This window comes from Capricornis sumatraensis, chromosome 12, assembly GCF_032405125.1.
Source record: "Capricornis sumatraensis isolate serow.1 chromosome 12, serow.2, whole genome shotgun sequence".
NCBI lineage: Eukaryota > Metazoa > Chordata > Mammalia > Artiodactyla > Bovidae > Capricornis > Capricornis sumatraensis.
In genome coordinates this window covers 27,394,458-27,420,261 of record NC_091080.1, presented here as the reverse complement: position 1 = coordinate 27,420,261, position 25,804 = coordinate 27,394,458, and the positions used below count along the sequence as shown (strand labels likewise).

Sequence of the window (25,804 nt, the reverse complement as noted above, 5' to 3'; positions counted from 1 at the left end):
AGATGGAGGTTTGACCAGTAGCAGAGGGGAAAGTGATAGGATAATATGATCAGAGGTTCAAGTGATGTGTTTTGATGGTGGACAAAGGGACCACAAGCCCAGATGGCCCTAGAAGTTGTCACTAGAAGCTGAAAAAAGTAAAGTAATGAATTTTCCAGAAGAAACCAACCCTGCTGATGCCTGGTCAGCCCAGTGAGACACATTTCAGACTTCTGCCCTCTCAAGCTATGAGATGATAAATGTGTCATTCTAAGTAACTGAATCTGTAATGATTTGTTACAGCACTAATATAAGACACATATGCAGGTATAATAAAGAATGTCCCTCCAATGTTCTCAGGACGCAGATATGAGGCTCAGTATTATTACCTGGATTGCTATGGATTTGAGGCCAAAATTCTGGGCAGGAGAATAATGTGCACAAGAACATCATCAGAGATGTTAAGATCTGACGTTAGATCTTAGGATGCATGAAGGAAAATGATCAGAATAAAAAGGAATTCATAGAGTAACATGGTCTCAGCTAGAGCCTTTTCCATACAAACACTGTATTGGAAATAATGTCAAGGAACTTGGGATGCTGGGACAAAAGCCCTAAAAATTCAGGGTATAAATGATTTACAAAAAGTCTTTTAACCAGATTGATAGTTTCCTCTGCTCTCAAGCTCCCTGACCTCAGGTTAGCTTTCCTGGGAACAGACAGACATTGTGTGAAACCTACTACAGAACTGAAGCTCTTAGATCCCAGTTAAGCTTGGTTTCATAAAAGGTGATGTGTCCTTGGGCTGACAGTGGGGTGTCACTTTTGCTTTGCTTTTCCAGCAGAGTTCACAGGAGCAGAATTAAAGAGGAGGACAGAGGAAGAGAAGAGGTCAAGTCCTCAGACTCTGTTGGGATCAGGGCAACTTTTTGCCCACATGATGCTATAATTGAAAATGAGTAAGTTGTTTTTCTGCTGTTAGCCTACACCCCTGCTAGTAGGCTGGGGTGTACCAGTCCTCGAAACTGCCCACTATCATGGAACAAAAGAGCGTGTGAACATAAGAGCATCTGTAAAATAAAATGTTGGCAAGAGAATTTCTCCTGGAGAAACAGACACATTGAATTTCTCAGGAAATAATTTCAATTCCTAGAGAAAACTACATTCAGGTGCTTGATTATCATACAGTTTATCTCAGGGATTTGCCACTTTCCTTGGAATAAAGTGTTTGCTTTCCAGAGAAAACAACAGACCATTAATTAGAACTGTTTCAGGGCAGAGGGATAATAAACCAAAGCGACCAGTCTCAAGTACCTAAAATGGACTGCTGAGTACAGTCATTTTTAATGGATGCACCATGGAGAAAGGTAACATTTTTTGCTAAAGATTCCAAATAGCAAAAGAATAAAATATAAAAAATGATAGTTTCTCACTTTAGCATAGAGAATAAATAAATTTCTTCAAAGTTTAATATAATGATGAGCCTCCCTGAAGGGGATTCAGAGTTGGAATCCTACTCTCTTCCCTGGCATATTGATTTCTCTGTTCTAGGCTCTGAAGGAGTCATCTTCTTCTGTTTTTCACTTGAAAATTTGTAAAAGGAGAAATGCCTCACAGCCAATAGGGCACACTGAAAGCCTTGTTTAAGAGCAGTGATGAGACTTGCAATAGAAATCTGTTCCAAATATTTCCTTCTTTGGCACATAAAATTTGAGATGGTCAATTTACCAACAATTATTCATAGGCATTCCTATGTTTGCTTACTTAGAATAGTGTGGGGAATGTACGCAGATCTCATCTGAGATATCTTGATCGGCATCCATTCAGCACATACTTATGGAACTCCTCTGGTTCCATAGATAGTAGATGCTGTGCTGGGACAAAGCAGACCCAGTCTCTGCTCCTGTGGAGCTTGCATTCCACCTGGGAAAAGACAGTGATCACACGCCAGGGATAATGAGCTGTTTCAATGAGGAGCATGCGGTGCTGCTGGGAATATTTTAGAAGACTTATAGTTGGGGAGGTGGTCAGGGAAGAATTCTCAGAGGAAGGAAGGATTGAATGGAGAGCTGAGAGTTAATAGGACTCAACCAGGTAAAGAGACAGGGTGGGGGTAGGGAGAGAATTCTAGAAGGAGCAAAGACTCTTGATGAGAAGAAGCAAGGTGCATTCAAAGAACTGAAAGATATTCTGGTGCCATGTAGAGAATGGATTGGAGGGGGCAAGCCAATTAAGAGAAACCTGCAGTGGCATGCGGGTAGATTTTGTGTTAAGTGTTCTTCCCACAAGAAACAGAACAAAACAAAAAGGTATTTGTAGTAGCTGATTCTCCAAGATATGGCATTGTTTGAGTAAAATCCAATTAGGCAAATACTGGACTAGCACTTCAACTCAGACCTGATGCAGTTTCCTCAGTGCCTACCTGTTCTTGTGGCAATTGTGTAAAATGAATTAATCTGACAAGATCTCTCTAGAGCTGCATTGTCTAATTCAGTAGACACTAGGCATATATGCAGCTACTGGGCATTGGGCTGGGGCGAGTCTGAATTGGGCTGCCATGAGTCTGAAATATATACTGGCTTTCAGTGGCAGAGAGAAAATAAAGTAAAATAATTCATTAATGTTTTATTTTGATCATTGTTTTAATGATATTTAGGATATATTTGGTTAAATAAAACATTAAAATAATTTCATCTTTTTTTTTTTTAGGATTTTTAATGGGGCCACTGGGAAATTTTAAATTACACTGTGGCTCACATTGTATTTTTGGGGGGAGTGAGGGTTGCCTTTGAGTATAGGCTTGGTTTGTTTCAGATAGTATAAAAGATCACTTTATAAAAGGATGTCAGTTTATTACAAGGATGTCAGTTAGTTACAAGAAGCACATGTGATGACCTCAGGCTTAGCTGTAGTGCAGGTCTCATCATATGTATGCCGAGATTCATGGAGTGTGCCTTACTCCCGCGTAGAACAGCTACAACATCCTATGCCCCAGAGTGGGGTTAGAATAGGATTCTACGTAAGCACGTTATGGAGAAGCTTGTTAAATCAGCTTAAATGGGCAGTAAGCATAACTGGGCATTGACTCCACAGCCTATGGAATAATATGGGTGTGTTTTTCTTATGTAAGATCTGCAATAACGAGCTTCCTGGGAAAAGTCTGGAAATGCTGAGATTTGCCGAGCATAATATACGGTCTCCCCTTGGCATCTATTAGCAGAGTAAGATGAGGCCAGTTACTTATTCTCCCTGCACCTCAACCTTCTCATTTATAAGTAAAATCTGCTGCATAGGAGGGTTACTGTGAGGATTAGAAGTAAACATTTCTAACAGCAGGCTGAAGATACGATAAATGCTCATTGGATGATGTATTAGTGGGAGCAGCGTGTGTTCAGGGCTTCTGAGTAATACAGAAAAGATGCACAGTCCAGGTGAGGTTCAGAGAGCCTTCCTCTCCATCTGTTTTGTGACCTTTGACAACTCACCAGTGCTCTTTAATCCTTGATGTCCGAATGCCTTGAACAGGTTAATGATGCCTTATCAGAAGAGGTCACTTACCAAGAGGTCATCAGTTGCCTACAGTGCCACCACATATTGTTTATGGCTGAGGGAAAAGAAGTGTCCAACTCTTGGACAGAAATTTAAATTTCCAATCCTGTGATATCATTGCAGTACTTGAATTTGGCGAGACTCTCTCTCCTGTCACTAAAGTTGTGGACATTCCACATTTTCCTACAGAGCATCAGTCAATTTATTTAAGGTTTCCTACTGAAGAGGTAGGAAGGCATCTCATCTGGGCACAGGATTCATCAATAGAAATCCATTTATTAGAAAGCCAAATTTAAACTATTTTATATCCTACCTTGGGTTCCACTTGGTAAAAGAAATTTCCTTTTCAAGGACAATCAGTTGAAGTGTTGACTTTGAGCCCTAGACTTGGTTCAGGAAGGGGCCAAAGTGCACATCAGAGCCTTCCTAGAACCTGAGTTCTGAGGCTCTTGGCTCCATGGGGAGGAAGGAGCCAGCCCACCTGCATGGGAGGTTCTGGCAGCCTGTGAGGAGCAGGGCCCTCTTTTACTCTGCAGAGTCAGCTTGACATTTTCCCATATCTTTCCTATCTTTTTTATTTGGTAATTATTTCCTTTATTTTTCCACTTATATTTCTTCTTATTGAAGGATAGTTGATTTACAATACATATTAATTTTAGTTATACAACATGTCTCAATACCTTTGCAGAATATACTCCATTTATACTTATTGTAAAAGCAATCTATACTTTCCTGTGCTATACAGTATTACTTGTAGCTTATTAATTTTATACAGAGCAGCTTGTACTTCTTTATCCCATTCCCCCTTCCTCCCTCATTTCCTTTCCCCTCTGATAACCATGAGTTTGTTTCCTCTATCTGAGTCTGTATTTGGTATACACAGTCCTTTATTTTCTAGATTCCAGATTTAAGTGCAATAATGAATGTTTGTCTTTCTCTGTCTGACTTATTTCGTGAAGAATAATACTCTTATGTTCATCTATATTGTTTCAAATGGCAACATTTCATTTTTATTTATGGCTGAGTTATTGAGTCAATTTCTCTTTGAAAACACCAGCTGTCTCCTCTAAACTAAGGTGATCCAAGATCAAGTTTACTTCCCCCTGTTCAGAGGAAAATTTAAAGGAAATTGGAATTTATTATTAAAATACATGCTCATTATACAAAATTGAAAAACAGAGAAAGAAGTGTATAACAAAAGTTTAAATAAACATGCCATCATTCATATGCAATGGTTGTTAACAGTTTGTCGTGTTTTTCCCTGCATGAGTATTTTTATGGCCATAGATATATATAATTTTTACAAAATTGGAATTCTTTCTATGTATGCATTCCTTATATATGTAGTACAAGTTGCATGTAGTTACACTACAGAATAATACTTCATATGACATTTAACAAATATTTAAAAATGAATGTGTTGTTTATCTCTTTTTACTTTTATTTTGATATACATTTTATTACATTATTAAATATTCCTTAAAAAACATGACTTTAAAGTGGCTGCTAAATATTATTTTTAAAGTGTATAACCATAATTTAATTTCCTATTTTTAGCCTCTTTGTTTTTTTTTTTTAATTTTTATTTTTACTTTATTTTACTTTACAATACTGTATTGGTTTTGCCATACATTGACATGAATCCACCATGGGTGTACATGCGTTCCCAAACATGAACCCCCCTCCCACCTCCCTCCCCATAACATCTCTCTGGGTCATCACCGAGCACCAGCCCCAAGCATGCTGTATCCTGCATCCAACATAGACTGGTGATTCGATTCTTACATGATAGTATACATGTTACAATGCCATTCTCCCAAATCATCCCACCCTCTCCCTCTCCCTCTGAGTCCAAAAGTCCATTATACACATCTGTGTCTTTTTTGCTGTCTTGCATACAGGGTCATCATTGCCATCTTTCTAAATTCCATATATATGTGTTAGTATACTGTATTGGTGTTTTTCTTTCTGGCTTACTTCACTCTGTATAATCGGCTCCAGTTTCATCCATCTCATCAGAACTGATTCAAATGTATTCTTTTTAATGGCTGAGTAATACTCCATTGTGTATATGTACTACAGCTTTCTTATCCATTCATCTGCTGATGGACATCTAGGTTGTTTCCATGTCCTGGCTATTATAAACAGTGCTGCGATGAACATTGGGGTACATGTGTCTCTCAATTCTGGTTTCCTCGGTGTGTATGCCCAGCAGTGGGATTGCTGGGTCATAAGGTAGTTCTATTTGCAATTTTTTAAGGAATCTCCACACTGTTCTCCAAAGTGGCTGTACTAGTTTGCATTCCCACCAACAGTGTAAGAGGGTTCTCTTTTCTCCACACCCTCTCCAGCCTCTTTGTTTTAGGTTGTCCGTTTCTAGATTGCTGGAATGAACATCCTTGTACATCATAAATCATTATGGATAGTTCTAATTTTTTAGGGTTAATTCCTAAACCAAAAATTTGGGGTCAGTGAACACAAACAGGTTGCCAAATTGTCTTCCAGAACTTTTACATTAATTTTAAGGGTGTGGAAATTACCAATTTTATTGCACCAGGAATGAGTGGGAATTATAATTCAGTTTAACAAGGAGAGTAATGTCATCATCTTAATTTTTATTTCCATGATTATTAGCAAGTGCCTGGTGAATGCTATTTCTTTGCCTCCTTTTGTCTACAGATTCTGGAAGATACAATAACACAGTTTTTTATGATGCATTGCTCTTTTTAGCAAATCCAATTTAGAGAATGTGTATTTTGAGTTAAATTGTATTGAAAGTTTTGCTGTCATAATTAATAATGTGACTTTGAGCCTTTGTTTGCTTTCTTAAGGACAATCAGTAGGAGAAATTTCATGTAATTAAAAAAAGGAGAGCCCAGTGTACTATAGTGTTAAGTGTTTGGATAGCTGTAAATTAAGAGATATGGAAATGTGATTCTTGATCAGACAAGTTTGGACCAGGCTTTTCATTTTGACAATGTGCAAAGAATCATATTGCTAAAAGAAATGAAAATATTCTGAAGAAAAGGAGGGAAACAATGAAGGTAAGGATGTATAAGAATTGTTTTGTTTACTTTTAAAGTTACAGTTGATATTTTAGAGGAAGTGGGGAGCATATGTTGAGAGAGAAGGTCTTCCTAAGCCAGAATTCCAGCACTGTCACTTATTAGCTATGACCATGGGCCTAGTATATCACTTCTTTCTTCCTCAGTTATATCATCTGTGAAATGGAAATAATGATAGATCTTTCTTCATAGTGCTGGTGTGAGAATTAAATGAGATTCTAGTTGGAAAGTGCTTAAAATAGGCCTGGCCCCTGATTAGTGCTTACAAATGCTAATTATTATTATTAAAAGTGAATGTGATTACTAGAATGGCCAAAATCTGAAACACTGACACCAAATGCTGACAGGGCTGTGGAGCAACAGGAACTCTCACTCATTGTTGGTGGGAATGCAGAATGGTACAGCCACATGGAAGAACAAAAACGAAGCACGCTTGTACCACTTACCATACGATCCAGCAGTAGGACTCTGTGCCATTTACCCAAATGAGCTGAAAACCTTTTATCCACACAAAACCTGGACATGAATGTTTGCAGCAGCTTTACTCATAATTGCCAAAAGTTGGAGGCAACAGGATGTCTTTCTGTAGGTGAATGGATGAAATAATCTGGAATACATCCAAACAACAGAATATCATTCAGAGCTAAAAAGAAAGAAGATAGTAAACCATGAAAAGACATGGAGGAGGCTTAAATGCATATTATTAAGTGAAAGAAGTCAATCTGCAAAGGCTATATACTGTATGATTCCAACAGTGTGACATCCTGGGAGAGATGATATGGCAGACAGTAAAAAGATCCGTGGTTACCAAGGGCTAGAGGGATGGAGTGAGGAACACAGAGGATTTTTAGGATAGTGAAGCTCTTCTTTATGGTGCTCTACTGGTGGATGAAAGTGAAGGTGTTAGTTGCTTAGTCACGTCTGACTCTTTGAGATGCCATGGACTGTACCCACCGGGCTCCTCTATGTGATTCTCCAGGCAATACCTATCATTATATATTTGGCAAAACAAATAGAATGTACAACACCAAGAGTGGACTCTAATGTAAACTGTGGACTTTGGGTGATCATGATGTATTAATGTAGTTTGTAGATTGTAGTTACAATCATTGATTGTAACAAATGTATTGGGTTGGCCAAAAATTTCACTGGGGTTTTTCTATAAGATGTTAAAGAAAAGCCCAAAGGCGCTTTTGCCAACCCAGTTTCATACTGGTAGGGGATATTGTACTTGGCATTGATCTCATTAAAAGTGTGTGAATAAAAATACGTGTGAACAACATTGTAAAAACTAGTAATACAATCATTTGACTTTATATTGGTATAGAAGAAATTTGTATGTTAATATTTTGTTTATTGCAAGAGAAGTTTAAAGAGAGCGTTCAAGGTTGTCTTATGTACTGTGTGAGCATTTTGTAAAACACTGAAACCAATTTGAGATAGCAGTACAGGAGAGCATTTCTTTTGACTTGTTCTATATTCTTCTCCTCATCTTAAAAAGTTGAGTAAATCTGTGTGCTTCAGGGTTCCTACATTAAAAAGATAAACTGTGGATGGCAGTGAAGAGAAGAGTGAAAGTGAAAAGTGAAAGTCGCTCAGTTGTGTCTGATTCTTTGCAACCCCATAGACTATGTAGTCCATGGAATTCTCCAGGCAAGAATATTGGAGTGGGCAGCCTTTCCTTTCTCCAGGGGATCTTCCCCATCCAGGGATCGAACCCAGGTCTCCTGCATTGCATGCAGATTCTTTACCAGCTGAGCCACAAGGGAAGCTCAAAGAGAAGTCTGTGGGAATTCTTTGTATTTTTTGACTCGGCTGTGAACCTAAACCTGCTCTAAAAACACACAGTGGACCCTGAACAACAAAGGTCTGAACTGGGCAGCTCTATTTATACTGAGATTTTTTTTTCAATAAATATGTTCTGCAGTCCTATATGAACCTGTGGAGGTTGGCAGAAGATCAACTGTAAAGTTATATTCAAGAATATTCAACTACTCAGAAGGTCAATACCCCTTAATACTCATGTTGTTCAGGGTCAGCTGTATGTATGTCTATAAATGCATATGTGTATGGCTATATATACTTTATATATATATACACATACATATTAATAAAAATAAACTCACCCATTTTACCATAATTTAAATAACCTGTGATTGGATAAACTTAGTAATGAAACACACACTTACAAACTCACACATCCTGATATGAGAATTTCTGCTGTTAATCTGACATACAAGAGATTTTCTAAAGAGTTCTAACTCATCTGTCACACTGAAAGGTTCAGTCATCCAGACTCTTCTAGAATTTATAGGATAAACTGTTTCCATAAAGTGCTTCACATTTAGCTGAGTTGGAAAGTTCATACGGCAGCACCACCCCCTTCACCTCTGGCCGGACGGTGGGCCCTCCACACACACCGCTGCCTTACACAGCCCTGCCTCGACCCTTCTCTCATCAGGAGATGAGATACATAGACACTTTGCTGGAACTCAGTGAGCATCTGATGAATGATGAGGGTTTTTCAATATCTTCATGTGTCTCTGATAACTAATGCAAATAAAAGAAAAGCACTGAAGAAACTGTGCTTTTTTTGGGGGGGGGGAAGAAAATTAAGTCTTATTTATTGCGAAAACCAAACCACTAGGAAAATATATCACAGTCTCGATACAGCAAACAGACATTATTATCATTTCAAGTAGTAAGTTGGTAAAAAGACAAGGTCCTTATCGCAATGATAAGGGGCCAGAACTGGGGCAAGAACAACGCGTGTAACAAAGGCCCTGGCAGAAGTGGTATTTGGTAATGGAGGGCAGTCCCTTCATCGCTCTGAAGGAGCCACAGTTCATCCCTGAGTTGCTTACTTTTCCTCCCTTGATTTTTTTTTGTTGCCAGGGGATTGTCTCAACAAAGCTGTTATTTCAGGGGGCAAAGTAAGCAACACCGGGTTTAGGCTTTCATTCTGTTTCATGAGAAACAGATTTTTCCAAAGCCCGTCCTTCACAACCCTCTTACTGAAGTAGCTAATAGCTCCTCTTTCACTGTTCATTCCTGAATATGAGCATATTATACTGTCAAAACCCCGTTTCCCTTCAAGGCTGAGTGTCACTGTAAGATTGTCTGGTAGCTTGCTGACTCTGCGGCAGGCAGGCTCAGGGCCCATGGCTGCCAGTGAGAGGGAGAGCACTTGCTTCCCTTACCAGTGTGAGATCGCTTCTTACAATTTTGCAGGGTCTCCCGGCTGAATGATGTGATGTGTGAGAATTTTAAGAAACACACATCCACATCTTGATGGTCAGAAACGAGTTACCTGCAGGGACCCTTTCAACGTTTTTATCCAAACTGCCTCTCCCAACTTTACATCTTAACGTCATGCCCTTGCCTATAAAAGAAAAACAAGCAAAACAACCCCCCTGGAAGACTCCTGCTCCTTTCTACATTAGTGACTGCACGGATTTTATTCATTTGTGGAAAATGTTGTAGTGATCCTTCTGGTAAACAGCAGGTGGACACCAAATAGAAACACCTCCTTTCACACTCCACTAGACCATAAGCTGGTTACGTGAACCTGCCAGCCTCTTGGTATCTGTGCAGTAAGAGGATCTGGTACCTTGGAGGGCCCTGGTTTGGTACAGGGGAGACTCCCTATTGGCAGGAGAAGTACTTGCCACATGAAATTCAGGCTCACAACAAACCTCCTGTGCTATCTGTGATCCAAATTTTAGCACTGCTTTTTATCCATTTCACTTTCTAGGATTGAAACACAAAGGAACCAGCGTCCAGAGGAGAGAAACACAGGCCTTAGACTTGCTGCCTTTCTTAATTTCCTCATTCATCAACTCTCCTTAAAAGACCCAAATCCCCATTCCTCTTTTAAAATTGATTCCTGCCCTCAGCCCTGATGGCCACTAGCAGACAGCTATTTCCCAATGGAAGAGAGGGACTCCTTCATCTTCCTGGTCATGGTTGGGATGAGGTTCATGTGGTCATCCACACACTTGGTCACGCAGGTCTCCAGCTGCCGCTTCACGTGAAGCTCCTTACTCCCTGCATCTATCGAATCTTTGGCCTTGTCATTGCAATACATAGTGCACTGGGCCAGGCGGTCCTGGAACTTCTCCAACTCACTGGTCACCAGGGCCTGGGCTTGAGCCAGAGGTGCGTGGCAGCGCTCAATGCACTGGTGCACTTGCTGCATAGACGCCTGGCTTTCCTCACAACAGGCGGCGCTGCACCGGAACATAAGGCCCTGCATCTTCCGGATATTCTCCCTCTCCAGACTCTTCACCATAGAGTCCACCGCCTCGTGCACCCGGAGCTGTTGCAGCTCCGCCATGGCTACCCGCGCGGTTCCCGGCTGCGGCGGCGCCCACATCGAAACTGTGCTTTTTATTGTGGACACAAATTATAGTAAACTCAGCTAAAAACTGTGCTCCAAGGATAGCTATTTAGAAAAATCCCTCAGCCATATATTAAACAGATCAAGTTCCCACTTGGAAATTTACATGCACTTTATATAACCCACCAGCTCCTTGGAAAGAACCTGAATTTCCCACGTGTACACTATATAAATTTCTCAAGCATTAACAATCCATTTGTCTTCATTGAGCCTTCAACCACTTCATTCCCAAGGAAATGCTTGGCTATTTAAATATAACTTTCTTCTGGGGTGGTACAGTCTCTAAGTGCCGTATTTCACTTTCCAGAAGCCAGAGGCTTGAAAGAAAAAAATATGGACAGTCCTGGGAGAGCTTAGATAAATTGCAGTTAGAAGATTTTCACAAAATGCTCTGGGCATGTGAATGACCCTACCTCGAAGCTATATGAAACAGGAAAGGGTATGGAGAGGTTATCAAGTCCATTCTCCTGCCTCCAAGTGGGACTGCTCCATCCTCTGGCCTGAGTCACATGGGATCCAATGTATAGGAAGGCTTTGAAATGGGACACGAAAGCAGGAGTTCGACTGTTTGCAGGCAGGGTGCAGTTAGAATATTGAAACCACCTAGTTATTTTAATATAATTTAATATAGACAGTTGTTAATGATGGTTTGTTGTTGTTATTTAGTTGCTAACTTGTGTCTGACTCTTGCGACCCTATGGACTGTAGCCCGCCAGGCTCCTCTGTCTGTGGGATTTCCCAGGCAAGAAAATTGGAGTAGAGTGCCATTTCCTCCTTCAGGGGATCTTCCCAACCCAGGGATCAAACCCTCGTCTCCTGCATTGGTGGGCGGATTCTCTACCACTGAACCACCAGGGAAGGCCTGTGGGTTTGTGCTGAGAGCCACTCATCCAACAGCCAAGATAACATCCAAGCTACAAGATGTTGAGGCTCTTTGCTGGGGCCCACATTCCAACAACTCTGCTGAGAGAGACTCTCTCAGTACAAAACAGTAGGGCGGAGAACAGGAAAGCAGTTAAAGGTTGAAGTGGAAACTGGATTAGGGCGGTGGATGATGGAAATGCAGGTAACTGAAAGCATTCTGTTGCCATATAAACGTCATAAGCAAATTGCTTTATGACCCATTCAGTACTTTGAAAGAGCAGATAACCTTGGCAAAATCAATGAGCTCCTCTCTGTTCTTTCTTCTGAAGGTGCCTGAACCTTAAGCAGAAAAAAGAAGCAGCTTTGTCTCCTGTTAACATGAAATCCTGCTAACATTTTGAAGAGACTGCTTTCAAGCCTGCTGCCATTCTCGGTCAATCCCATCCTTTCTTCTGTCTCAGGGATGGAGCAGTGATTCGACTCCTTCAGTTAGCTGTATTCAGAGACCACTTTGGAGACATTCTGGGGAGAATTCTTGCTCCAGTCTTTCTAAACACATGACATTAGCCTCAGCGTGTCTAGGCTTTGGGACAGCGTGTCCTGTCCTTTACAACCTGCAGCTCTTTGCATTTGTACCAGAAAATGAATCCTACATTCAAATGCCATCATGGCTCTGTTTTCCTTCTAGTCATATGCCCTTTACCACTTTGATCATAGCTTTCCTCCTGAGCTTTCCTCCATGAAAGAGGAGTGAAGAATTCTACACCCTACTGTGATTGGAGTTTTATAGCTATGCTTAACTATCAGACTTCCTTCCTTTGTGGGGGAAAAAACATTTCCTTTCAATCAATATCTATCCCATTTTCCCTGAGCACGTGTGCACGTGCATGCACACTGATGGCAAAATGCTCTTCTGTAAAAAGAGCAAGAGATCAATGAAATAAAAAGAGGGTTGGAAAATAGCAAAATGAAGATAGAAGAACATAGCAATCAGGTGCATATGCTGTGAGCTGGTTACAGATGTTAGAGGCAAAGAAAGTGGAGTGCCTCAGCCGTCCACATCAGAGTGAAATGAATCATAGCAACAACTGGGGTGGTGATTCAAACAGTAACTTATGAAGAATTTGCAGAGAGATAAGAAGAAAAGCTAGCAACTCTGTAAGCCTTGGGAGTATCTGTTTGTACAAAACTAGTGAACCTCGGTGTGGTCAATCAATGTCTAACCCACCATCTCTGGGTATCTCTGCCAATCAATGTGATGGAGACCTTCCTCCTCTTTTTAAAGATGGGTGAGATAAATGAATCAATGGTGGTTCTCATCAACCCACCACTTCCTAAAGGAGAGGCTAAAGTTTCTTGGTTGGGATTATAAACCAAAGAGTTAGCTAATTAAGGGACAGCGTCACCCTAAAGGACTGGTTACCCTTTAGTAATCCTAAAAGAAACAAAAATCTGAACCAAATTTAACCACACGGTATGAGTTTCTGGAAACCAACAAAGAAAAATGTGAATTGTTAAGTTCCTCAAACCCAAATCAAACTGACTAACCCAGGCTTCTTCATTCAACGGGGGCCTCTGGAAGGGTCTTTCAGTCCTTCCAGAATCTAGGATGACTGTGGGGCAGATCAGGACAAAAATTGGAGCTGTCCAGACATTTGTCTCCTTGGTGAAACTTGGAAGGCGACATCTTGCGGTGGAGAGAGGCAGGTATATGGAGGCCTCCTCCAAATGAGATCACTGTCTCTGGTTGTAAGTTTCCTTCTAACTGAAGGTGTTTCACCTGCAAGAGTTTCAGGTGAAGGAAGAACTCATTGGCTGGTCCCACAGGAAATGTAGACAGTTCTTGGGGAGGGAGCGCCTTCTTTGTTTTATGCATTGGAGAGGTAGCTGATGGTTAGAAGTTGTTTCATTTCTATTCTCTGGGTGCTGAGGCCAGGAAGAGCATACTCGAGCATTTGGTCCAGTCAGCTCCTCCATAGGGGTTCTTTGAAAATGTTCTTCTTTTGTGGCCTGGTTACTAAAGAATCAAATGTACAAAAAGGAGAGGAAGACATTCAGAAAACAGAGAGAAGACAGTCAGAAAAGTGAGAAGACTAGGAAAGGAAAGAAAACGCCATCAGAAATGAGAAATACTCCAAAATAGTGGATAATCAGTGTAAACTTTTCAATCTCTGTTGTTACTATAGGTAGATAAAGGGCAGCTTGACCTACCAGAAGGAATCACCAGTAGCCGGAAAGCAAAGAAGAAAAGTCAAAGAAAGTTTTCCTACTGGGAGCTTCTCCCGAGCAAAAGCCTGTCACACTAAATTAGGCTGCGAAATTTGTTTACTAGCCAAATATCATGCCAGGAGCAGGGCTGGAGCTGCTGAGACCAGCTAGACGGGGCTTACTGCAGCTACTGGGCTTGCGGGTAAACTTTGAAAACACTCCTGGGAGGCAGAGTAGACAGACAGGAGGGGGACCATGAGGGTCTCTGTCACCATCCACAGAGAGTGACTGAGAGTCTCTTAAGGGAAGGACAGTCGGGCAGTCAATCCTCTGTCAGTATGCCGCTTCTGTGACCATATGTAGCCGGGTACAGACTGCAGGTGACAGGTTGGGCATGCCAAAGAGGATGACTGCAATTGATTCTGAAATGAATCTGTTCAACGGACAAAGGAGATGTGACATATACATGAGCACAGACACACACCATTAACTGTTACTCAGCAGTGGAAAAAATGAAAGTTTGCATTTGCAACATGGGTGAACTTGGCGGGGGGCTCTTATGCTGAGTGAAATGTCAGAAAAGACTACGGTGCAATATCACTAACACATGGAATCTAAATAATAAAACAAACTAGTGAAGATAACAAAAAACAAACTAGTGAAGATAACATAAAACAGACGCACAAACTGTTATGTATATAATAAATACGCTACAGGCATATAATGGACAGCACAGAAGATAGACAAATATTTTATATTAACTACAAATGGAATATAACCTTTAAAATTGTGAGTCACTATGTTGTACTTCTGAAACATATTGTACATCAGCTATAACTCAATTTAAAAAGGAAGAATTAACACCTGGCACAGCCAGTTGTTAAATAGTCTGACACCAAAAAAAAAAAAAAATGGATTCTGTGACATCTGACCTCCCAGAATACCCAAGCCAATGGTTTCATGGAGGGTTTCTATTAACACATCTGAGATGAAGAAGCGGAGAGAGAGGAAAAGGGGTTAATGTCATGACCGTCCCTAAAGGTTAACTAAAAACATGACACGTGAGTGTTCTCTGTGTTGGGTCTCTGTATCTCAACATCTATGCTATTTGCAAGGTAAAGTTCTAATCCTGAATAACTTCACTTCACTTAAAAGTCGGTGCATTTCATTTTCACATTCTGTAAAAGATATATACCTTTTCTATAATCAGATTAACTCCTTGGTTTATACATGAGGATGAGGTTAATATTCTGCAGCCAGAGGTGACTGCAATGTGTCAAAAAGTGAATAATTAAATCTACAAAACTGGAAACAATTTCACAGTGAACATGTGTGCATGTATAGGCTTATATTAGTATGCTGGATGATAGCAGCTTGGCTGAGCTCTTCATGACAATTTTTATGTGAACGTGTGCATTCTATTTCCCCTCTGAGGTCATGCTAGAGATAAAAACTCATCAATAAAAGTTTATATAGCAACAGCATAGTAGACATAAGGAAAATATCCTTTGGCTTTTGATTTACCAGAGAAGTAAGTAGGTTTTGGAAAATCAAAACTATTAGTATAGATTAACTCATATACTTAATCACCAAGTCTTTATATCAGACTCAGTGTGTTCTAAAATTTAAGAAAAGTTGGGATTTTTTTTTAAACATTTCAGCTATAATTTCCTTGATTTGAGGTAAGGTTCCTTCTTAAATTCCTTGGAAGACAAGCAAAATTCCTCCCTACTGTTTAAGGAAAGACCACTTTTTTCCCACCAAAGTAGTCTTTAGTAGTTTGCAGGGTTGATTGGAAATTAGACACAGATAAAGAGAAAAAAATGTGGTAAGTAATGGCAGCCTGCCAACAGTTAGGAGTTGGAAGAAACTTTTTAGGGTTTTTAATAATTTTGGCCTAAAGCCACTACCTCCCAGCTTGGCAGAACAGGTGGAAGTAATAACTCTGCAGCCATTTGCTGGGGAAAGCACAGTATGAAGTAATTGTGAAAGGATTATCACACACTTTTATTTTTAAATAAAAAGTAAAAGGTAATGAAACATATGGTACCATGTCTGGGGAATCTTACGTGATATTTGCGGTTGATTCAGGGAGAAATTTGTCAGCAAGTTTGGCCTTTAATCTTTTGAGGTAAAGATGTATTTTATTTCATTCTTATCACAGAAATGACCTTCAAATGTAAAGTTAAAATTATGGGCAGACTATATTATAATTCATACCTCAAAATGCAGATAATTGTATTCTAGCAAATGTAACCTCCTAAGTTTCACATTTCTCTCCATGCAAAACACTCTGGGCCAGCCCTCAAAATGTCTGAAAATGACACGAATATACATATATATATATATAAATGACATGGACACAGAAGTGTAACTGAAAAGTACTACCTGTATTTTTCTTTTATTATTTGATTTTTGTGAGCCCAGATCACATTTGTAAAAACTCACAAAGAAATGATCAGATGTAAACTTTGTGGGTGAGATTTTTCACATTGCTAAATCTTGTGCAAATTTTTAGTAATTTTTTTAAACTATGGATTCCATTGTACCTTCTGCTGTTGCTGCTGCTGCATCCCTTCAGTCGTGTCCAACTCTGTGTGACCCCATAGAGGACAGCCCACCAGGCTCCCCCGTCCCTGGGATTCTCCAGGCAAGAACACTGGAGTGGGTTGCCATTTCCTTCTCCAATGCATGAAAGTGAAAGGTGAAAGTGAAGTTGCTCAGTCGTGTCTGACTCTTAGCGACCCCATGGACGGCAGCCTACGAGGCTCCTCTGCCCACGGGATTTTCCAGGCAAAAGTACTGGAGTGGGGTGCCATTGCCTTCTCTGTTGCACCTTCTAAAGAGGCTATAAATATTGACATCAGATTACAATTTGACCTGAAAATTCTCAGTATTCTAGAAATCTTTTCTACTAGCTTAATTGAAGTTTTTAAATATTCAAAAATTATAATTTGAGCTAGATCTGCTTTGCCTATTAAATGTAAATTTTTCTCACCTTACTTTTTGCATTTAGCTTCTGAAAAAATACATTCCTTAATTGATGATTCTGTTCCTCACCAGCAGACTGGTAAACTAATGTTCACTAAAGGTGAATAGGCAAGTGAAAACTAGTATTATCTGGAAAGTTTAAAGCAGGGATAAAGAAAAGGAAGGTATTACATAGAGATGGATTTTTAAATACTGTACTCTTTTGAAAGTAAAGGAGAGGAATCAACCTGCCTGACTTCAGGCTCTACTACAAAGCCACAGTCATCAAGACAGTATGGTACTGGCACAAAGACAGAAATATAGATCAATGGAACAAAATAGAAAGCCCAGAGATAAATCCATACACCTATGGACACCTTATCTTTGACAAAGGAGGCAAGAATATACAATGCATTAAAGACAATCTCTTTAACAAGTGGTGCTGGGAAAACTGGTCAACCACTTGTAAAAGAATGAAACTAGATCACTTTCTAACACCATTCACAAAAATAACTCAAAATGGATTAAAGATCTAAATGTAAGACCAGAAACTGTAAAACTCCTAGAGGAGAACACAGGCAAACCAGTCTCCGACATAAATCACAGCAGGATCCTCTATGACTCACCTCCCAGAATACTGGAAATAAAAGCAAAAATAAACAAATGGGATCTAATTAAAATTAAAAGCTTCTGCACAACAAAGGAAAATATATGCAAGGTGAAAAGACAGCCTTCAGAATGGGAGAAAATAATAGCAAATGAAGCAACTGACAAACAACTAATCTCAAAAATATATAAGCAACTTATGCAGCTCAATTCCAGAAAAACAAACAACCCAATCAAAAAATGGGCCAAAGAACTAAATAGACATTTCTCCAGAGAAGGCATATGGATGGCTAACAAACACATGAAAAGATGCTCAACATCACTCATTATCAGAGAAATGCAAATCAAAACTACAATTAGGTACCATTTCACACCAGTCAGAATGGCTGTGATCCAAAAGTCTACAAGTAATAAATGCTGGAGAGGGTGTGGAGAAAAGGGAACTCTCTTACACTGCTGGTGGGAATGCAAACTAGTACAGCCACTTTGGAGAACAGTGTGGAGATTTCTTAAAAAATTGCAAATAGTACTGCCTTATGACCCAGCAATCCCACTGCTGGGCATACACACCAAGGAAAGCAGAATTGAAAGAGACACATGTACCCCAATGTTCATCGCAGCACTGCTTATAATAGCCAGGACATGGAAGCAACCTAGATGTCCATCAGCAGATGAATGGATAAGAAAGCAGTGGTACATATACACAATGGAGTATTACTCAGCCATTAAAAAGAATACATTTGAATCAGTTCTAATGAGGTGGATGAAACTGGAGCCTATTATACAGAGTGAAATAAGCCAGAAAGAAAAACACCAATACAATATACTAACACATATATATAGAATTTAGAAAGATGGTAATGATAACCCTGTATGCGAGACAGCAAAAGAGACACAGATGTATAGAATGGACTTTTGGACTCTGTGGGAGAGGGAGAGGGTGGGATGATTTGGGAGAATGGCATTGAAACATGTATACTATCATGTAAGAAACAAATCACCAGTCTATGTTCGATACAGGATACAGGATGCTTGGGGCTGGTTCACGGGGATGATTCAGAGAGATGATATGAGGTGGGAGGTGGGAGGGGGGTTCAGGATTGGGAACTCATGTACACCTGTGGCGGATTCATGTCAATGTATGGCAAAACCAATACAGTATTGTAAAGCAAAATAAAGTAAAAATTAAAATAAAAAAAAAAAGAAAGTAAAGGAGAAAAATATCAACACTGAATCTTCTACCGTAACATCAACAACATCAACATCAACATTCAGAAAGCTCAATGACATCCTGAATGGAATAATATTAAAGTAGATTCCATGTAAGGAATTCTGTCTGCTAGGCTGAGGGCCAAATTCCTAATGGTCCCCTGGGGGAAAAGTCAGGATTTCTTTCTTTTCCAGCAGAGGGCGTTTACTCTGACAGTACCAAACTGGAAGATCATTTGAAGTCCTAACATTTTAGAGCTCATTCCAGATGTATAGAGAAAAGTGTCACAAGGAAAGAAAGATGTGACAAGAAGGAAAATAGAATCAAAACCCCTATGCGTTCCTACAGATGCTTCATCTTTTATTTACATCAATCCCACAGCCTGGAATAGGATAAATAACACAACCTAAATGCTTTATTAGAGTATGTTTGGATCATAGTAAAAACATTTAGACATACGTTTAGTGATGACACTAAATAGTAGAAATATCAAATGTAGTAGGTGGAGATACATTTGTATGTAAATGAGCTTGGAGATATCTCATACTGAAAGATAATTCAAAGCAAAACAAACGAAGGCCCCAGTGAGTTACCCTGGACCTGAAGGCCGGGTAGCCCTTGTTTCCAGACACAGGCAGGTTGGACATCTGCTCAGGGACCCACAAAACCGTGAGTCCTTCACCTGAGAGTAACCATAAAACTCACTTCACTGTGGAAGAAAATCATCTTAACAAAAGTATCGCCATCTCCCACACCCCACCCCGTTATATCACTGTTCAGAGTTTTTGGAGAAGGAAATGGCAACCCACTCCAGGGTTCTTGCCTGGAGAATCCCTCATGGACAGAGGAGCCTGGCGGTCTATGGTCCATGGGGTCACAAAGAGTTGGACATGACTGAGCGACTAACACTTTGTGTTTCTGCATCTATTGCTAATGAAAATTGTCTTTATCATTATCTATCTATCTATCTGAGGTTTCCCTGGGGGCTAAGGGGTAAAGAATCTGCCTGCCAATGCAGGAGACCCAGATTCAATCCCTGGATTTGGGAAGATCCCCTGGAGGAAGAAGTGGCAACCCACTCCAGTATTCTTGCCCGAGAAATCCCGTCAACAGAGGAGCCTGGTGAACTGCAGTCCATGGGGTCACAAGAAGAGTTGGATATGACTTAATACTAAACAAACACAAAAAGCTAAACAACTGCCTGCAAATAAAATCTATTGCTTTTAGGACAACGTTCTTCTTAAATGCTTTTTGTGTTTCACCACAGTATTTTCCTGTTGTATTTGCTTAAGCCACATATTTTGTATTCAAGTGGATGTTTATGAAATAAACATTCATATTGAGTTTATGTGGCTCATAATTCCATGCATTACTGATTGTTTCAGATGAATCTACAGACCTCATTTTCTTCTCACTTAAAAAATGCACTCAGAATAATATTTAAATTGCATTTACACATCTAATAAAGATATACAATCATTTTAACAGCTCTGCACTGTCAACCACTGATAGGAAAATATAACCTGACTTGTTCCGGATTTATCTCTAGCAGGCAATGCATTTGAACGTGCTATAGCTCTTGGTTAGCACAGTCCTTTCCTGGGATGTCATCTGCCATCAATGTGCATGTTGTTTGTTTGTCTCCTTGAAGACTCTCCTCTCCCCTGTCAGGGAGAAACACTGTTCAAATATGTATGTCTTTTCCCTCTTAGTAGTCAGGTGGATCCCACCATTTGGAACTGGTGGCTTTAAATCCAAATTAATTATATGATGATTTTCAAACTTGGGTTATGAGTAGTATATAAATTTACAAGGTTACAATTTAGTATAGACCAAGGGATGTGCTGCAGTCCATGGGGTCGCAAAGAGACGCAACTGAGCGACTGAACCAAACTGAAGGGGTGTATTGCTTCCATGGGCTGAAAATACAGCCTTCTCTGGAGTGCCATCGTATTCATTTCTTTAGAGTATTTTTATATTAAATTTAGCAGAAGAGATGAAGATTTTTCTACATAACCCCTGCCTCCTAGCATGCATACCTTTTCTCATGAATATCCCCCTGGAGTGGAAAGTTTGTTACAACTGATGAACTTACACAGACACATCTCAGTCATCCAAACTCCACACTTCACATTAGGGTTCACTGTTGGTGCCATGTAGTCTGTGGGTTTGTATAAGTATATAATGACATACAGCCTTCATAACAGTATTGTATAGAATATTTTTATATCTTAAAAACTCTATGTGCCCAGATGGCTAAAGAACTGCCTGCCAATGCAGGAAACCTAAGAGACTCAGGTTTGATCCCTGGGTCGGGAAGATCCCCTGGAGAAGGAAATGGCAACCCACTCCAGTACTCTTGCCTGGAAAATCCCATAAAAAGAGGAGCCTGGTGGGCTTCAGTCCACAGGGTTGCAAAGAATCGGACATGACCGAGTGACTGAACACACACACACACACACACACACACACCTACTTATCCTTCTTTTCCTGTAACCCATTGATCTTTTCCCTGTCTTCTTAATTTTGCCTTTTCTAAAATGTCATAGTTGGAATCAAACACTTTGTAACTGTTTCATATTGCTTCCTCCTTTATGAATTAAAAATCACTTTAATGCTGAAAAAATGCACACTAACATCTGAGCCTTCAGCGATTTGCAGCCTTTTTGCAGTAGTAACACCAAGTGAAGTGAAGTGATGTTGCTCAGTTGTGTCCGACTCTTCGCGACCTCATCGACTGTAGCCTCTCAGGCTTCTCCGTCCATGTGATTTTCCAGGCAAGAGTACTGGAGTGGGTTGCCATTACCACAACAAATATCATCATAATGAAAAAGCTTGAAATGTTGTGAGAATTACCAAAATGGAACAAAGAGACATGAAGTAAGCAAATGCTGTTGGAAAATGGCGCCAATCAACTTGCTTGACATAGGGTTGCCACAAACACTCAAATGGGAAAAAACAAAACAAAACAAAATAAAACAAAAAACACACTCTCTGTGAAGCACCATAAAGCAAAGCACAATAAAACAAGATGTGCCTGTAATTAAAGCCCCTAAGTGTTTGCTTTCTTTATTTTGGTTTTGTGTCTTACACTTGTGTTCATATTTAAAACAAAATTCTTTCTCAATGTTTTTGTCCAACAGATCCCGTTAGACCACCACGTTTGTTTTTCTCAAGTTTGTTTTTTCCCCTGAGAAGACCTCTTCACAAGCACGGGTGCCAAACAGCACTCCTTTTTGGTGAGTCTCTTAGAAATCATGAGAGAATTTCCAAACACATATTGTGAGCTGACACCTGTTAACTCTCTCAAAGTCTCTCATTGTCAGCCTCAAAATATTATTGTCCTCCCTATGGCTGGATGATTCCTCAGCACGGACCAAACTCTAACAAGGAATATCATTGCACAACATTGCTGCTCACTCAGCATGTTTTACTTATGTTACATGATCTCTACTGGGTTTTCTTCTTCCTGTAAACAGGCTTTAATCTTCCCTAGCATGGCAACCCCAGAGAAGGTGATGGCACCCCACTCCAGTACTCTTGCCTGGAAAATCCCATGGACAGTGGAGCCTGATAGGCTGCAGTCCATGGAGTCGCTAAGTGTCGGACACGACTAAGCGACTTCCCTTTCACTTTTCACTTTCATGCATTGGAGAAGGAAATGGCATCCCACTCCAGTGTTCTTGCCTGGAGAATCCCAGGGACGGGGGAGCCTGGTGGGCTTCCGTCTATGGGGTTGCACAGAGTCAGACACGACTGAAGCGACTTAGCAGCAGCAGCAGCATGGCAACCCACTCCAGTATTCTTGCCTCAAGAATCCCATGGACAGAGGAGCCTGGTGGGCTGCTGTCACTGGGGTCGCACAGAGTAGGATACAACTGAAGCAACTTAGTACGCATGCATGCACTGGAGAAAGAAATGGCAACCCACTCCAGAATTCTCTCCTGGAGAATCCCAGGGACAGAGGAGCCTGGTGGGCTGCCATCTATAGGGTCGCACAGAGTCGGACACGACTGAAGCGACTTAGCAGCAGCAGCAGCAGCAGCAGCAGCTCTTCAAAAATGCTGCTATCAAGCCCACTTACAATGACTGCCACACCTGGCCTTAATTCTCCACTATGCTTTCAATAAACATTGCCAGAGATTTTATATCAGAATCATCTGGAAGGGTTTTAGGACTAGGTGCTGTAGGGCCCACTCCCGTAGTTTCTGATTGGTAGGTTTGGAGTGGAGCTGAAAATTTACATTTCCTAACAGGTTCCCTGGTGATACTAATACTGCTGATCACGAATCTCACTTTGCAGCTCAGGATTCTACCAGCATGCCTTTTGCCTCATACTGTCTGCCAATTTTCAGAGCTAGGGCCACTTAACTCAGAAGTGATTCTGCCCCACGAGGGTAGAAAAGGAAGCAGGCCTTTCATTGGGTCAGCACGATGTAGCTTTATGGTGGATTTGACGTGGGTAGCAGAGCTGAGCCCTTGCTGACTTTTCCAGCTGCTGCTCTTCGTCCTTCCTGGATTCCTTGCTGGACACGCTGTTTCCTCTGGGACTAGGACCCTTGGATTCCCTCTCTCAGTCCCTTTTGGAAGCTGAAGATGAGCAGGTAGCTTCACCTCCCACATCCTGGAATCTAGTTTGTTGCCTTCTGGACACATGTGACCCTTGCTAGCCTTGGTGAACTTGGTTTATCTTCGCTGTTTTCTTTCCTGTTGCTTGCAGTTTAAGACTTTGAAGTTTGCCTTTTCTGTGCTTGTGAGTCTAGTGTCTTGGGTCTGGCATTCCCAGGCCTGACTTCAGCTGTCCCAGGTTACCCACTGGTCTGTTTTTGAAACGTGGGTTATTTATTCAGTTGAACAAGATTGTTGCTGTTTCTATGACTGCTGCCCATTGTTTCTTTCTCTTGCTTTCTGAAATTGTTTCCCAACCCCTCAACCCCAGGCTCCGTCTCCCTCGTGCTTAGAGACTCAGTGTTGACTTGATCTTTTTCTTCTATGAATGATGGCTTTTCTCATAAGATTGTACATCTTGGCTGGGACGTTCTGCTGCCACCTACATGCATGCTTTCGATCCAAGTAAGTGAACTATTTTCTGCTTTTAAAATCTGTATGAAGAGGTCTGTGAGTTTGCAATGCAAAGCGTCATCTGAGGATCAGTGGCTTTCAGTGTATTAGGGGAGCTTGCTGGAAATGCAGAGCCTCAGGCCCCACCTCAGATGTGCTGAGTTAGAATTTTTGCTGTAACAAGAGCCCCAGGTGATTTTCATGCACATTGTAAATAAGTGCCTATAGGATGAATTGCTCCCACCTGAGACTGTTGATGCTCAACCTTACCAAGCACTACTTTTTCAAACTTCTTTATGGCCACAGATGTAATTTCAAAAACCTGTATTGGGTGAGTTTCCCGCTGATAATGTGAACTATGATGAACACCTCATGATTCTGCAGGAAGCCAGGGTACTGCATATACCACCCATTTGTTGCTACTTTGTGTGTCCTTTGCACAAGGCCTTTTCAGCTATGACAGTCTACCAGAGGAATATTTAGACTATGACCTGATGTAGGCTTGCCTGAGGGTCCAGGGAGGATGAGTATCATTCAAGTTCAACAATGAATTTTAGGTGCTTAATGTTATGTTGGCCCACAGTAGGTTGAAACATCTCTCATCAGCTTTTATTATGGAGAAGGTGTGGAAAGTAGGTCAGGCTGGGTGAACTAACTCCACCTAGAGTTTCTGTGGTGAGTGGGGCCAGCAGTACTGGTCTGGACAGTAACCAGTGAATGGCCTTGTTGCCAGAAACCCATCCCTAAAGGAACAGGACTCCAGCCAGTGAACGAATCCACAGGTCCAACCATTCAGGGAGGAGGCTAATAAGACATATGGAGTGTCAGTGCCTCAGTCAAGACTCCCCACATTAGGATAGGGCTGCAGCCCCTGAGAAAGGAAACTACCACATTAACCTGAGACCCAGGTAGACAGGCAAGGCCTCATTCATAAGCAGTGTCATAGAAAGAACATGGCTTCTAAAGTCAAGCTGGGTTTGCGTGATCTTGAGTAACATTATCGTCAAATGGTCTTTCTTGGCAAATGAAAATGCATGTCCGGGATCTAATAGAGGACTGAAATAGTAGATGCTTAATTCAGTGAAAATCACCATTATGTTTACTACAAAGAGAATCATATTATGTGAGCCTATGGACCTCAGCGGTGTTCTAGGTTCTTTGAATTCAGACCTAATTGGTTGCAAAGTTGGGTAGCTAGTCACTTGCATTTATCTCCGTGTACCATGCTGTTTTCCATCCGACCTTCGCATTTGGTACTTTAGCTGCCAGAGTAATTCTTACACCTCGATCTGGAGTCTGTAAACTTGTCATGACGCTGAAAACCTCTGCTGGCCCCATCTATGTCTTCTCCTTAGTGCTTCCATGAGTTACTTCTGTTTGTCCTTTAACACATTGTATCTATTCATTGACTAAAAGGTCATCCAGTCATTAAAACAAATATCTGAAAATGAAGATACAAAGATAAACAGAACGACTTAGCCCAGCTTTGTATTCTTATTTGTTCCTGTTTGTTTAATGGCCTGTCTGTCTTCGTCTGTTATGAGGTGGTTATCCTTTCAGGACCTAGCACAGTATCCGTACATTGTAACTACCAAATATTTGGGTCTTGAATGACTTGATGAATGAGTACTATAGTAGACAAAGGAGGAAGTAGAAAGCCCCAAAGGATAAAACTTGTGTTGAAGTGTGTCAATGTAAACAGTGGTTTAGCCAACTCTTTGGAGTGAGTCTCAGGTATATTTTATTTTTCTCTTTATTTTTTATCTATTTAATGTTTCTGTGATGACTGTTTATCTACAGAAGAAGAAAACAATTGAAAGCTTTCAAAAAGATTTAAATTTGCAGTTACTCACTACAAGCGCATATACTTTAGTATTCTTCCAGAATGACCTC

General features: G+C 40.6%; 1 pseudogene; it reads right to left on the bottom strand.

The window, feature by feature from the left end:
* Positions 1-9,446: 9,446 nt before the first annotated feature.
* LOC138089256 (protein FAM136A pseudogene) lies at positions 9,447-10,929 on the bottom strand (annotated as a pseudogene).
* Positions 10,930-25,804: the final 14,875 nt, after the last annotated feature.